We start from the raw sequence: 12,917 nt of genomic DNA on the forward strand, positions 1-12,917 counted from the left end.
CAAGTTCATTGATTTCCAATCCCACTCTTAGATACTTTCCTAGTTTTATTTTGTTTTTTTCTTTATTGAACAGCCTACAGAGTTTGCTCATCACAAGGTAATACAAATCTTCAATAAAGTAAAGGGCTTTACAAATTATGCGGCTACTTTAAGCTATATAAATATGTGAATATTAATTACAGAAGTGGATGGAAAGACAATTAAATATTATCACAATTTTTTTAAAAGTGAGGTTTCTGAATGATTTATTTGTAAAGTTTGGTCTCATATATTTATTTTTTCATTGAAGTATCATTTAATAGTGAAAACACAAACCAATGCAAATCTCCACTAATAGATGGCAGCATAAATAAGACATGATATCTTCCCGTGCTGAAGAAACTAACGCAGCAGTTAAAATGAATGAGCTACCGAAAATAGGTTGCCTCATATTATACATAGTATAATTCTTTTTGTATGCATTTTTTAAATTTTATTTTATTTTTAAACTTTACAATATTGTATTAGTTCTGCCAAATATCGAAATGAATCCGCCACAGGTAAACCTGTGTTCCCCATCCTGAACCCTCCTCCCTCCTCCCTCCCCATATCCTCCCTCTGGGTCGTCCCAGTGCACCAGCCCCAAGCATCCAGTATATTTTATGAGATATTTATATTCTTGAGCTTCAGCGGTCACTGAGATGATACATTTATTTTGAGATTTATAAATCTCTGAGGCCTCTTAAGAAATGAAGAATTGAATATGAATGTCTATGAAACTTTTGCTAGCAGTTTGACCTTTTTACTTGCCCTTCATCTTACCATGGAATCATCAAAAAGCTGGAAGGTGAGGCACCACTACCTCTAAGCAACCTCACCTTCCTTCAAGCTGCGTTAGCTGCCTCCTCCATTCTCTTGGATTCCCTCTTTGAGGGGCCTCATCATGCTGCTGCCTCTGATCATTTGTTTACTTTTCTGTCATCCCCCAAAATAAGTCCTGGAGAGCAGAGAGCTTGCCTTTTTTATTTTTGTATTCATGACATCTAACATGTAGGGGATAAGCAGTGAATGTTTGTTAAATAATTATCTGAGTGGAAGAGAAGACACTGTGTGGTTTGTTCATATAGAACTAAAATCATAAATGAGTGGACTTTAAATTCCCTTATCCAGAAATCTACAGAAGGTATCAGTCAGACCGACAAAAGATCAGAAGACAGATACACAGAGAGTGACTGGTTGAGACAGCTCTTAACCTGCTTTAACTACGTAAGAGGAATCTATCACAGCACTATGGAAACAGGGAAGAGATGAAATCATGGACTGAATGTGATGGAAAATGAAGGGGAAATGTATAGGCAAATACACGTGGGTGTGGGCTCATTCACTTCAGTCATGCCTGACTGTTTGCAACCCTATGGACTGTAGCCCAGCATGCTCCTCAGTCCATGGGGTTCTCTAGGCAAGAATACTTGAGTGGGTTGCTGTGACCTCCTCCAGGGGATCTTCCTGACCCAGGAATCAAACCCACGTCTCCTGTGTCTCCTGCACTGCAGACAGATTCTTTACCACTGAGCCACCGGGGAAGACCCAGGCAAATACATATGTAGAAGCAATAAAAACATCTATAACCATGTCTCCAGTCCAGTAAACTTAAAAGGAGGGACCATGAACTAAAAATCTGAAAGCATAGGTTTCAGTCCTCTTTTTCATTCACTGTTGTTACTAAGTCTCTTTTCTTCCAAGATATAGACAGACAAGCTAAGCTTCCCACGCATCAAACTTCCCATTGGTAATACAGTGAGATTTAACCAAAGTTAAATCTAAACCTTTCGAGAATTATAAGAATTTTCACTGCTAGAAGTCAATATTCCAGAAGGGGGCAGCATTTATTCATAATAGGGAAACCAAGAAACGGTTTTTATTTTAGTTAGTTTTCAAAGCAGTAAAGGTTGAGAAGTTGGATGAAAGGAACACTTATACTCTTTCTTGAATTTAGTGTGAGTACATAAGGATGTCAAGAGTAGGAAAGTGGGTGGACATCTGGTGTCTGTTCTGCTGTGTGGGCATTTAATAAGGAACAAGTCAAATAATTCTGTGAGAAAGAAATCATCACTCTTATTCACTAATTCTTGAATCCTTGATGGTGAGTGCCATTTCTGGCACATATTTATTGCTTATTAAATAAATAATTGATGACAAAAATTTTAATGGAGATGGAATAGATTTGTTCCCAGGCAGAGAATGTGACAATCTGGGTCAAGAGGACCTGTTCAGTTCCTCAGGAACCCCATCACTTATATGACTTATATGAACTCCCCAAAAGTAGCCTTAATTGCTTTGTTCCAAAACTAAGCAAATGGGAGTGGGAGAGGAGCCTTAGAACACTTTTTCCACTTGCTTCTTGTTTCATATGAGAAAATAAAGCTTAGAGAAGGTGTTATTTTCCCAAAGTACTGCTGACTAGTCACAGAGCAGGGTCTAGAAGCAATTCTCTGTGGCCCTGTGTAGTGCTCTCTCTATGGGTTGACTACTCTTTTAGTAAAATTATCTCCAGACACTCACTGTCTGTTGCAGCTTTTTTAAACAGACTTTATTTTTTTAGGGCAGTTTTAAATTCATAGAAAAGTTGAACTTAGAACTTAGAATTGAAAAAGAACTTAATTTAGTTCTTAGTTCATGCCTTTGATGATAAAAAGTCATGGCTAAAACTCAGGATCTATATTTTCTCTTATGTTATCTTCTAGGAGTTTTATAGTTTTTTACTTTACATTTAAGTCTATTATCCATTTTGTGTTAATTCTTGTGAAGGGTATAAACTCTCTGTTTATATTCATTTTTTTGCATGTGAGTGCCCAGGTGTGTCCAACTTTGTGACTCTATGAACTGTAGCCCACCAGGCTCCTCTGTGCATGGAATTCTCTAAGAGAAAATACTGGAGTAGGTAGCCATTCTCTTCTCTAGGGGATCTTCCTGACCCAGGGATTGAGCCTGGGTCTCCTGCATTGCAGGTGGGTTCTTTAGCATCTGAGTCACCGGGAAGCTCTGATTTTAGCAAAACTTGTTGAAAATACAATCTGTGCTACACCGTATTGTCTTTGCTCCTTTGTCAAAGATCAGTCACCTATATTTCTGTGGGCCTATTTCTGGGTTCTCCATTTTGTTCCATTGATCTATCTTTCACCAATACCACACTATTTTGGTTTGTGTAGATTTATAGCAAGTCTTGAATTTGGGTAGTGTCATTCCTCCAACTTTGCTTTTCTTCATCAATATTGTGTTGGCTAATCTGGGTCTTTTGCCTACTGATATAAACTCTAGAGTATGCAAAATAACTTTCTGGGTTTCTCATTGGGATTGCATGGAATCTACAGATCAAGTTAGAAAGAACCGATAACTTGATGATATTGAGTCTATCCATGAATGTAGGATATTCATTTAGGGCTTCCCTCATAGCTCAGTCAGTAAAGAATCTTTCTGCAGTGAAGGAGACCTGGGTTTGATTCCTAGGTCGGGAAGATCCCCTGGAGAAGGAAATGGCAACCCACTCCAGTATTCTTGCCTGGGGAATCCCATGAACAGAGGAGCCTGGCAGGCTACAGTCCATAGGGTTGCAAGAGTTGGAAACAACTACCACCATGAATATAGACCAACCCTTAATTTATAAATTTAGTTGATTTTTCTCATCAGTTTTGTATTTTGCCTCTAAAACTCTTGTGCATATTTTGTTAGATTTATACCTAAATATTCATTGAGGTTTCAATATAAAGGTTTTGTTTTTAATTTCAAATTTTACTTGTTCATTGCTGGGGATATAGGAAAGAAACTGACTTCTGTAAGTTAACTTTGTGTCCTGCAAACTTGCTATGATTGCTTATTAACTCCAGATAATTTTTGGTCAATTCTTTTGAATTTTCTACATGAATAATCAAGTCACCAGCAAACAAAGACATTTTATTTCCTCCATCCCAATTTGTATACCTTTTACTTCCTTTTGTATCTTAATGCAACTTTCTCAATTCATTCTCCCCTTTCCTTCCTCCCCTGTGCCCTCAGGTCCATTCTCTACATCTGTACCTCCTTTCCTTCCCTACAGATAGGTTCATCTTAATGTATTAGCTAGAACTTTTAGTACAATGTTAAAATAAAGTGGTGACTTTTTTTTATTCAGTTGAATGAGTATTCAGTTCAGTCCAGTTGCTCAGTCGTGCCCGACTCTTTGCGACCCCATGGACTACAGCACGCGAGGCACCCCTGTATCACCAGCTCCCAGAGTTTACTCAAATTCATGTGCATTGAGTCGGTGATGCCATCCCACCATCTCATGTTCTGTTGTCCCCTTCTCCTCCTGCCCCCAATCCCTCCCAGCATCAGGGCCTTTTCCAACGAGCCAGCTCTTCGCATCAGGCGGCCAAAGTATTGGAGTTTCAGCTTCAGCATCAGTCCTTCCAATGAACACCCAGGATTGATCTCCTTTAGGATGGACTGGTTGGATCCTCCTTGCAGTCCAAGGGACTCTCAAGAGTCTTCTCCAGCACCACAGTTCAAAAGCATCAATTATCTGGTGCTCAGCTTTCTTCACAGTCCAACTCTCACATCCATACATGACCACATAACACACACATATACACATGCACATATCATATGTGGAGTAGAGCAGCTCTCCATTTCACATTTCCTAAAGTTGAAAGTCATGGCTTCTTGATCTTCATCTTTTGCAGATCTTTTCATAAAACAGGAATTGCATAATCTCAGATTGAATTGTTTTCTTTCAGTTAAATAAATTTATCCCCAATATAAAGGCCCTATATTATCCTTATTTTTTTCATTTTACCTCATACTGGTGAAATTTTGTCACATACTGGTATTTGGAAATCACTGGCAGAGGGGCAACTCAGTTAATGAGCTAAATAGAGAACAGGGAAAGGCTGACTCACCTCACCAAGGTGAGGAATGTTCCTGTATAGAAAAACACAAGACATACCCATTCCAAAAAGGACCATTTAAGATCAACATAGTATTTTAAGTGGTTAATAGGTGTTGTGCAGCAAAGCAGACAGGAGAGTGCTGGTCCAGGCACCCAGGCCTTTCTTTCTTTTGCAGAGATCATCCTTACAACCAGAATCGAAGGACCAATTTTTCACTTCTTTTTTAGTTATTTGTTTAATATAATTTTTCTCCAAACATATCTGAGGTATTATGGCCAATGCCATAGAACACTACGATTAACATTTGTGAATAAACGTTTGTTTTGAGAACATGACCACCCTCAGTGACTCTGTGGCTGAGTGTGACGTTCTGGGTATCTAAGGTACCATTCAGAGCAAGACCAGACCAAGTCCTTGCCCTTAAAGTCCTAATTTTCCGAGTTTATATACACACAGCACAGGCAGTATGAAAAACACAGAGCGTACCAAAGGGCTGGTTTGATGTCTGCTTTAATTCCCTAATAGAAGAAAAGAAAGGAAGGAAAGAGAATGGGGGTGGGTATGGGGAAGGAGGAAAGGAGAAAAAATGGAAAACAATAACGGTGGTTCCCAGAAAGAAGGACAACGGCCAGTGGGAGATTTATGGGAAGTGAAAGCCCTGATCCTGCCCAGATTGTCCGGGAACTTCTTCTTCTGGAGGGTGATTTGTTAACTGCTGTCTGGTCAGCATTTCGAGGGAGTCAATTTTGGACTCTAATCCTCACATTTAGAATCGCCAAACCCAAGCCAAGGTTGTCTTCCAGGCATAGGGCTTTATCGGATGAGGCTACTTCATGTATTGTATGGTAACTGGTGAATACTCCACTTTGTATTTAAGAATAGCGTCAAGACAGAAAAAAAAAAAAAAAAAAGTGGCAATATTACCAAAGCTTGGAAAAGCACTATTTTAAAAACAATTCATTTCTTTCCAGCATAGATATGACTCTACATGACAATGAGTATGAAATGGTTCAATACTCAAACAGTCCTTTGAAAGTCACGAAGGACTTTCATGGATGCTTCAGAATAACCATCATGATACCAATAGTTCTGTTAATAAACCACTTTCAGTTTAATAATAATAGCAGCCAGCATATATTGAACTCTCCCCATATGCCAGCCACTGTATTAAATATTGATGTCACCTGCAGTATATTTAATCTCCACACTAGTCCAGAAAGATCATTAATATAATCATGTCCATTCTACAGATGAAGAAACTATGCCTTAGAAAGTTTAGTCACTTATTCAAAGTTAGTTTGATAATAAAGGTGGAACTATGATTTGAGCAGAAACAGTCCAGTTGTAGAATCTCACATTTTAAGACCATTATATATTTCCTGCCATTCTAATAGCTACTTTTCTCACTCAAAGTCACTCTGAGCTTTAAAATCACATAGATATAGATTTAAATCCTGGTGTGTGACCCTAGAAAAGTCTTCTTGGAGTCTTACTTTTTTATTTGTAAAACAGATGTAATCATACCGCTCTGCAAGATTACTGTGAAAGTGAGAGGTAGTTCAGGTAGTCATTCAATATATGGAAAGTATTACCCCAGCATAGACAAGACACAGACCATTGTGATTAAAAGGGGAAAAAAGCATACAGAAAAACACGGAGCCCGGGTACTTAGGACCTATCTCCATGGCCAGGGATAACTGGTAGTAGCTCACCTTCAGAAATATTGTAATAATTTCCCTTTAAGCAATTCAATTGATAAAGTAAAAATTTAAGTATACTTGCAAAATAAGATTTCAGTAATAACATTTAAAGCAAATCAAACAAAAACAGGAAAGAGGAATAGATCCTGTACAAAGAAAACAAAATCTATACCATTAAAAAGATTATGCTCTGAGTCACACCAAAACAAATTAATTCATATAGTAAAGGAGGAATTGATATCTGAATCAGAACCCATCTGCCTGTCATACATAATGCAATATCCACAAAAGCAGGTTAAACCAGACACATTCCTTATCTTATGTTGTGGAGGAGTCATCTCTGTGACTATTGAACCAAATAAGCTCTAGGTTAAACGATCACTCTGGTAGAATCCTAGACAGAGTGGATTGGCAATCCACTGGCAATTGCCATCAAGAATCTGATGTGTGGTGTGGAAAAACAAATAGATAACGGACCTTAGAGAGGATCACATTGGCCGGGTCTCCAGCATTCTTGTGCTCTGCATTCTCTAAGTAATGTAATTTCCAGTCCAGTAGAAGTTCATAGCCTTTCCATTGTAGAAACACTAGAGATCTAAGATAAAAAGGAAAAAAGAATATTATAAAATGGAGAGTGGAAATGATAGCACAAATAGCAAAAGCACAAAAGAAAATAGTCTGAGAGAGGATCTGCTGTACTAGCGGCAGAAATCTCCATGAGTACTTTGCTACTGTAAGTTGGAGTCTCTCATTCTGTGGTCCCTATCTTCACAGTGCACTGCAACAAAGAGGTAAAATTTATGAAAACAAAACCTTTTATTTTTTGGTAGCTTGCTTTGTGTACATAAATTTTGCAGATAAAAGGTGAATTCAAAAACTTCAGTCAATTAAACCTGCAGTTGTAAGACTTGCTTAAGTTCTGCCTACTAAAACAAAATCAACAAACTTTTGCCGAGATCCTTCAAAAAGGCTTTCATTCATCAAATGTTACTATGTCTTTCAGAAACTAACTTTAAAGACAGCTGCTGCTGCTGCTGCTAAGTCGCTTCAGTCATGTCCGACTCCACATGACCCCATAGACGGCAGTGCACCAGGCTCCCCCATCCCTGAGATTTTCCAGGCAAGAACACTGGAGTGGGTTGCCATTTCCTTCTCCATAAAGACAGCATCAGTTCAGTCACTCAGTCATGTCCAACTCTTTGCAACCCCATAGACTACAGCATGCCAGGCCCCCTGTCCATCACCAACTCCTGGAGTTTACATAAAGTCATGTCCACTGAGTCGGTGATGCCACCAGCTCATCCTCTGTCGTCCCTTTCTTCTCCTGCCCTCAATCTTTCCCAGCAGCAGGGTCTTTTCCAATGAGTCAGTTCTTCACATCATGTGGCCAAAGTATTGGAGTTTCAGCTTCAACATCAGTCTTTCCAATGAACACTTAGGACTGATCTCCTTTATAATGGACTGGTTGGATCTCCTTGCAGTCCAAGGGACTCTCAAGAGTCTTCTCCAACACCACAGCATAAATTCTTTGGCACTCAGCATTCTTTATAGTCCAACTCTCACATCTATACATGACTACTGGAAAAACCATAGCCTCGACTAGACAGACATCTGTTGGCAAAGTAATATCTCTGCTTTTTAATATGCTGTCCAGATTGGTCATAACTTGCCTTCCAAGGAGTAAGTGTCTTTTAATTTCATGGCTGCAGTCACCATCTGCAGTGATTTTGGAGCCCCCCAAAATAAAGTCAGCCACTGTTTCTACTGTTTCCCCATCTGTTTCCCATGAAGTGATGGGACCAGATGCCATGATCGTCGTTTTCTGAATGTTGAGCTTTAAGCCAACTTTTTCACTCTCCTCTTTTACTTTCATCAAGAGGCTCTTTAGTTCTTCTTCACTTTCTGACATAAGGGTGGTGTCATCTGCATATCTGAGGTTATTGGTATTTCTCCTAGCAATCTTGATTCCAGCTTGTGATTCATCCAGCCTGGCATTTTGCATAATGTACTCTGCATATAAGTTAAATAAGCAGGGTGACAATATACAGCCTTGACGTACTCCTTTTCCTATTTGGAACCAGTCTGTTGTTCCATGTCCAGTTCTAACTGTTGCTTCCTGACCTGCATACAGATTTCTCAAGAGGCAGATCAGGTGGCCTGGTATTCCCATCTCTTTCTTATTATATCCCATGCTACGGTGTTTTTAACCTGCTGTTATTACTTGAATACTTAGAAGGGCCTCAGTGGGTATTTGTTACACAATAGAAAGGATTTTCTAGAGAGTTTTTAAACCTTTCATGATTTCATAGTTTAACATTTCATAATAATTAAGATCAAGCTCTGAGATCAGATGGATCTAACTCACTATCTGTGTCCTTCAGCAGGTGTTTGTCACTTCTTTAAGACTCAGATTTTTTTTTTTTTATTAAAAGAAATCTCAGTATATAATTACTTCTTCCATTGGGTGTTCACTTAGATTAAAAAGATAATTTATATAAAACTCACAGCTCAGAACCATGTCCATGGCTCTAAAATGCTAGAAACATTTGCTACTAACATTTTACACCTCATCTTAGGGAAATGATGTACACAATTCTTTAATCTGATATTCTTTGCCATATGAAGTATTATACTAAACCTTTTTGTGATAGTGTCAAGTATTTGGTCATGGCAAAATGACATACTTTTTGACAGAGATTTGTATGACTCATCAACAAACAGACGGAAATTCCTCATTTTTCATGGTAGTTTATTGGTAGTAGGAGATGGATGTGTATTCTATAGCAGAGGCCAGAGCACAGAGACCAGGAGGGATAGAATAATATACTTACAGAATAAAAGGAAAGGCCCTATTTTCTGATGCTGAGCCTCATAACACGTTTGATGGGCACATCACTGAAAAAGCTGGATCATCCATGATAACAGTAGTGGGAGGAAAAGGATGCGCCCCCCCCCCCGCCTTTTTTTTTTTTTTTGGCAGGGGAGAGGCAAGGAAGAAGATAGAAAGAGGAGGAAGAAGCAGAAAACTTCACTATACACAAAAGGGGGGTCAAGGTGAGCCTGCTGGGGGCAGTGTGGTACAATAGACGTCGCATGGGCTTTATAATGGGATAGATCTAAATCTGGTTTTCTAGCTGGGTTATTTGTTACGGAGGCTAAGTACCTATTGCTATTTAACAATCTGTGCACCTCTCACTTCATCTTTGTCATGGTAATAAAAATCATAATTATAAAATATATAAATATAAAAAATATGTCATCGGGATCTAGTGAAGACATAATGAAACAACATTGCTAGTTGAGTGCCCAATCCATTTTCTGGTCTTAGAAAATACTTCTCACTCACTCTGCAGGTAAGAAAGGCACAAAAATGCTTGCTGAAGCATTGTTTCTTATACTTTTTTACTCATTTCTCCCATAAGCATTCCTGGTAATTGTGGGAGATTTGTCTTGTGTCAGTTTAGCTAAGCTGGGACATTTCCCAGAATCCACCTTTCCCTCATGCAATCAGCTCAAGCCCAGGCTCAGAAGGGTGAAGGAAAGCCTAGCTGGCTTCTGGAGCTGAGAAGGTTGGTGCAGACTAGGTACTGTTGCAGCTCCTGCCAGTGGTGCTGCCTCCTGGCTTCTTGGTTGGAGAGTGGCAGCAGCCAGGTGCTTAACTCCTCCAGATTCTATCGAATCTCCTGTTCCAAGTTCTCCAACTCTCAGCTCAGTTTTGTGTTTAGCAGTGTGACAAAGGGGCATCAGCTTCTCCTGAAGAAAACCCTTAGCATCAAAGTTTGAAACTTGGAGGCAATAAGGAACCAATACATGTTCCAGTTCATTCTCGAGGGTCCCAATTCAGACTTGGAGGTTGCTGTTTGGCCTTGTTGCATCTGCACAGGCAGCTGGCCTTTCCTCACTCCACAGCCATCTTCCCTTCCCAAACATCTGCCTGTGGTATCAGGTTCCAGCATAGACTCAGACACTAAACCTCACATGCGTTGTTTCTTCTGTTTCAATAGTTACGTAAGGTTAAACCTTTATGATCAATGCCTATGTGTGTGCGTGTGTATATATATATATATGCCTGAACTTCCCAGGTGGCGCTAGTGGTAAAGAACCCCGCTGCCAATGCAGATGTGGGTTCAGTCCCTGGGTTGGGAAGATCTCCTGGAGGAGGAAATGGCAACCCACTCCACATTCTTGCCTGGAGAGTCCCGTGGACAGAGGAGCCTGGTGGGCTACAGTCCATAGGGTCACAGAGTCAGACACGGCTGAAGTGAGTTAGCACATATGTATATATACTTCAGTTCAGTTCAGTTCAGTTGCTCAGTCATGTCCGACTCTTTGCGACCCCATGAATCGCAGCACACCAGGCCTCCCTGTCCATCACCAACTCCCGGAGTTCACTCAGACTCACAACCATCGAGTCAGTGATGCCATCCAGCCATCTCATCCTCTGTCGTCCTCTTCTCCTCCTGCCCCCAATCCCTCCCAGCATCAGAGTCTTCTCCAATGAGTCAACTCTTTGCATGAGGCAGCCAAAGTACTTACAGATACACATGTACTTATCCTGTTCATCTTATTTCTCTGATAATCTGATAAAAAGCTTAACTGATTCAGTGGGCTCTCTATGTTATGGACTGATAAAACCAATGAGTAAGTACAGATCCTGTATACAATTCTTAGAGGAAAAATCAGACATCACTCATAATATAAGAAATTATGAAGTTTCTATGGATTTGCCTACTCTGGACTATATAATATGTGACCTGTTATATCTGTTTTTTTCCCCACTTAGCATGCTTACTAAGTTTATCCACATTGCTGGTTGTCTCAGTACTTCAACTTTTATGGCTGAATAATATTCAGTCATATGGATATATCACATTTTGTTTACTCGTTTATCCACTGATGTACGTTTGGTTTGTTTTCAATTTTGGGAACTATATAGTTTCAAACAAGATAGTGATAATCACAAACATTGTGAACATATTAAATGCCACTGAAATACACACTTTAAAATTGTTAAGCTTGTATTGCATAAATTTCACTTCAATAAAAAATTTAAGGTTATGAAGTTATAATGTTTGATTTTCTTTAGTTTAAAATTTTTTTACATGTACACACATGTACATGTCCACAATGAAATTGAAGATACTCCATTGAAATTTATGGGTGCCAAACCGGTAAAAAGTATGTTCACTTAACTAGATATTTTCAGTGATAAGGTCAGATGTTTTCTACATTTGACTCCAATCTACTTCGTATATTATTCTTCGCTCTGCTGTTTTACTACAAACCTGCCATTGACTGGGTTCTTGACATGCACATAAAATCAATTAGCATTCAGCCTGTGAGAATAATTTTCTTAGTAGATTACTGCTTTCACCATTTAGCCAATAGAGAAATGTTTCTGTCCACACCATCCCACACTTATTTAGGAAAGCATTTGGTAACACTTATCAGCCTGCACATGCCAGCAATTAGATGTCAATAGAATTGCTATGTTCAATCCTTTGTATACAAGGAACATATTAACCAAAATTTCCAGTCCTCTCACAATTTTATGAACACATTAGTTTTTGTCCTTTTAGCATGGAGTGTCTTTAGAGACATATACAGGCCCACATCTGCCTCCAAGCAGTATGAAAGAAGATTTCAAGATTGAGGATATTCTAAGCCAGCTTTCTTTCTCTTATGTTTCAGGAGGTACAATAAAAAGTCAGTATTTTCCTTCAACTGCCAAGTCCACTTTCTTTTTTTGTTTGTTTTAATTCTTTCTTATTCTATCTAATACGACTATCATTGTTTTACAGAAATTCCTAGCCCCACCTCCATCTATTATCCCTCTCTTACACTATTCTCCAGTCACACTGGTTTACGTTTAGCTTCAGGAACATGTGAAACTCATCTCCATCTCAAGACCTTTAGAAATGCTCATTCTGCTTGAACATGCTGTCTCAACAAGGTCATTTTTTCATCATCCACATCTCTAATCATATGGTACCTTTCCCCAGTGGGCTCCCATAGCATATCAGCCTTTCAGTCACACTCTACCACACTACCCTATTTGTTTTTTATTTTATGTACTACATTACTATATTATAGCTTCCCAGTGGCTCAGTGGTCAAGAATCCACCTGCCAAAGTAGGAGACCCAAGACATACGGGTTTGATCCCTGGGTTGGGAAGGTCCCCTGGAGGAGGAAATGGCAACCCACTCCAATATTCTTGCTGGGAGAATACCATGGAGAGAGGAGCCTTTGGGCTACAGTCCACAGGGTCACAAAGAGTTGAACACATCTGAGCATCTGAGGCCAGCACATCAC

At 39.3% G+C, this 12,917-nt stretch overlaps 1 long non-coding RNA gene across 3 annotated transcripts in view; it reads right to left on the bottom strand.

The window, feature by feature from the left end:
• LOC133260621 (uncharacterized) overlaps nucleotides 1-12,917 on the bottom strand; it is a 305,372-nt gene that overhangs the window by 195,978 nt on the left and 96,477 nt on the right. For 2 of the 3 annotated variants that reach the window (XR_009740893.1, XR_009740891.1), the window contains exons 3-4: nucleotides 7,082-7,199; nucleotides 618-5,768 (exon numbers count right to left, since the gene is read on the bottom strand). This is a non-coding gene — a long non-coding RNA (uncharacterized LOC133260621). Of the gene's footprint in view, nucleotides 1-617; nucleotides 5,769-7,081; nucleotides 7,200-12,917 lie in introns of those variants that run through there. The other variant, XR_009740894.1, reaches the window with a different exon arrangement.

This window comes from Bos javanicus, chromosome 14 (assembly GCF_032452875.1).
Source record: "Bos javanicus breed banteng chromosome 14, ARS-OSU_banteng_1.0, whole genome shotgun sequence".
Taxonomy (NCBI): domain Eukaryota; kingdom Metazoa; phylum Chordata; class Mammalia; order Artiodactyla; family Bovidae; genus Bos; species Bos javanicus.